At 45.0% G+C, this 3,597-nt stretch overlaps 1 pseudogene; it reads left to right on the top strand.

Annotated features, from left to right (window-relative positions):
• Positions 1-973: 973 nt before the first annotated feature.
• Positions 974-1,629, top strand: LOC138657665 (rho GDP-dissociation inhibitor 2 pseudogene; annotated as a pseudogene).
• Positions 1,630-3,597: the final 1,968 nt, after the last annotated feature.

Genomic DNA, 3,597 nt, shown 5'->3' with positions numbered 1-3,597 from the left:
TTCAGTACCCATTGCTTATTACCTGTTATGTAGTGCTTCCGGCCTCTCAATTCGTGGGTAAAGAGTCACTGTCCTGCCCTCATTCTCTACCCTTTCCACTTTTCGTATAATTTAATTGTTTGTGTTTTTCGCAATAATTTTTTTTGTTTTTACTTGTAGCATGGACTCAGTGATCTCTTCTATTCATATTCTATAGAGTTGCTACCATATTTATCTTTTGCACCCTATGTGCATATACAGTGGGTACGAAAAGTATTCAGACCCCTTTACATTTTTTACTCTTTGTTTCATTGCAGCCATTTGGTAAATTCAAAAACTTATTTTTTTTTTCTCATGAATGTTTACTCTGCACCCCATCTTGACTGAAAAAACAGAATTGTAGAAATGTTTGCAAATGTATTAAAAAAGAAAAACTGAAATATCACATGGTCATATGTATTCAGACCCTTTGCTCAGTTTGAGTAGAAGCACCCTTTTGAGCTAGTACAGCCATGAATCATCTTGGAAATGATGCAACAAGTTTTTCACACCTGGATTTGGGAATCCTCTGCTATTCGTCCTTGCAGATTCTCTCCAGTTCCTTCAGTTTGGATGGTAAATGTTAGAGGACAGCCATTTTCAGGTCTCTCCAGATATGCTCAATTGGGTTTAGGTCAGGACTCTGGCTGGGCCAGTCAAGAATAGTCACAGAGTTGTTCTGAAGCCACTCCTTTGTTATTTTAGCTGTGTGCTTAGGGTCATTGTCTTGTTGGAAGGTGAACCTTTGGCCACGTCTGAGGTCCAGAGCACTTTGGAAGAAGTTTTCATCCAGGATATCTCTGTACTTGGCCGCATTCATGTTTCCTTCAATGGGAACCTGTCATCCTGTCTCTGCAGCTGAAAAACACCCCCATAGCATGATGCCAACATGTTTCACTGTTGGGATTGTATTGGGCAGGTGATGAGCAGAACTTCAGCATTTCCACCCTGTGCAGCAGCAGCCGCAGCCTGAGCCCCCAGGAGCCCAGCACCAGCTACAGGCAGAGACATCATGGCCGACAAAGATGGGATTAAACCATTGGAGATGATCAAGAGGACAAAACCGACCTGAACTACAAAGCCCCAGAGAAGAAATCCCTGCAGGAGATCCAGGAGCTGGACAAGGATGACGAGAGTCTGATCAAGTCCAAGCAGGCCCTGCTGGGCAACCTGCCGGGCGCAGTGGACCTCAGTGCCTTCAATGTGCAGGTAACGCAGATGGCTTTGATGTGCGATGACGCCCCAGGACCCATCACTATGGACTTAACAGGCAACATAGCGGCACTTAAGGACATTACAATTGTAATAAAGGAGGGCTCAAGCTACAAGGTGAAAATGACCTTTAAGGTGAACAAGGAAATAGTTTCTGGGTTGAAGTATGTACAGCACACCTTCAGGAAAGGAATTAGAGTTGATAAAGAAATGCACATGGTCGGCAGCTACGGACCCCGCGCCGAAGCCTACGAGTTCCTAACTCCCTTAGAAGAAGCTCCAAAAAGAATGCTTGTCTGGGGGACGTACCACATGAAATTCTGGTTCACAGAAGATGACAAATCCGACCCCTTGTCCAGGGAATGGAACATCAATATAAAGAAGGAGTGGAAGGATTAGAGTCAGCGTGACCCTTCCCTGTGGCAGCCTAACATGAGGGGTGGATAATGCTACATATTAAACATTGTACAAGACGTATCATGATTTCTACATCTGTTTTCTAAAAGTTACTTGTAGTTTCTAAGAAAAGAATATATAAACAGGTGATGAGCAGTGCCTGGTTTTATCCAAAGATACCATTTAGAATTATCACCATAAGGTCTATCTTCTTCTCATCAGACCAGAGAATCTTATTTCTCATAGTCTGGGAGTCATTTATGTGTTTTTTAGCAAATTCTATGCAGGCTTTCATATGTCTTGCACTGAGAAGAGGCTTCCGTCAGGCCACTCTGCCATAACGGCCTGACTGGTGGAGGGCTGCAGTGATAGTTGACTGTGTGTAACATTCTCCCATCTCCCCTCTGCATCTCTGGAGCTCAGCCACAGTGATCTTGGGGTTCTACTTTACCTCTCTCACCAAGGCTCTTCTCCCACGATTGCTCATTTTGGCTAGTCCCAAACTTCTTCCATTTAAGGATTATGGAGGCCACTGTGCTCTTAGTAACCTTGAGTACTGCAAAAATTCTTTTGTAACCTTGGCCAGATCTGTGCCTTGCCACAATTCTGTCTCTGAGCTCCTTGGACAGTTCCTTTGACCTCATGATTCTCATTTGGCCTGACATGGGGCATATATAAGGAGCATCTTATGGGGCATAATGTGTGGAGCATCTCATGGGGCCCCTAATGTGTGGAGCATCTCATGGGGCCACAATGTATGGAGCATCGTATGGGGCATAATGTGTGGAGCATCTCATGGGGCCCCTAATGTGTGGAGCATCTTATGGGGCCACAATGTATGGGGCATAATGTGTGGAGCATCTCATGGGGCCCCTAATGTGTGGAGCATCTCATGGGGCCACAATGTATGGGGCCATAATGTGTGGAGCATCTCATGAGGCCATAATGCATGGAGCATCTCATGGGGCCATAATGTGTGGAGCATTTTATGGGGCCATAATGTGTGGAGCATCTCATGGGGCCATAATGTATGGAGCATCTCATGGGGCCCCTAATGTGTGGAGCATCTTATGGGGCCATCAACCTTTATGCAGCATTGTATGGGGCAAATGTTTCTATGGAGCATCTTATGGGGCCATTATTAACCTTTGTGCAGCATTATATGGGGCATATTTTAATATGGAGCATCTTATGGGGCCCATCATGAACTGTATGGAGCATTATATGGGGCTCCTGATTCAATATGGATATTCAAAAACACTTAACCTACTGATGTCTCAATTAACTTTACTTTTATTGGTATCTATTTTTATTTTTGACATTAACCGGTAGCTGCCGCATTTCGCACCCTAGGCTTATAATCGAGTCAATAAGTTTTCCCAGTTTTTTGTGGCAAAATTAGGGGGGTCGGCTTATACTCAGGTCGGCTTATACTCGAGTATATATGGTATATCAGCGCTACCGCTGAAAGTGCAAGCCATCTTTACATGCTTTTGGCATTCTCATCCTGCTGCTGCTCGCCTGTCTGTGCTGCAGCTTCACCTCTGCCTTTCCACTCACTGCCTCATATGCGATGTACCCACAAGGCAGAACTCCACCTTGCACATGCTGTCGTTGCTCCTGTGCAGCCTGGCACACATGAAGAAATACATGGAGCTGTGCCTGCACAATGACCACTGAGTTGCTCAGATTGTTACAAGTGTTGATTACTGGTTACCCCCTGCTGGATCCCCACACTGGTAGACACACTACTGATGGCACTCTCCCCTGACAGCTGGGAATCAGTTGAAGAACATGGCAGATGAGGATAAAATCACCAAAGTAGCTGGGGCACTGGCACCATCTCGAAATGGTTGGTTAGCATAGCAGAAATGTGGAAAACTTTACGCAGCACTTCAAAATATCCAGCAACACCATCTGATACGATCCCTATTTTGGTACAGTGCAAACAGGTGGTTTTTGTCACAGTAT

Source organism: Ranitomeya imitator, chromosome 1 (genome assembly GCF_032444005.1).
Source record: "Ranitomeya imitator isolate aRanImi1 chromosome 1, aRanImi1.pri, whole genome shotgun sequence".
In the NCBI taxonomy this organism is placed as follows: Eukaryota; Metazoa; Chordata; class Amphibia; order Anura; family Dendrobatidae; genus Ranitomeya; species Ranitomeya imitator.
This window is presented reverse-complemented; position numbering and strand designations above follow the sequence as displayed.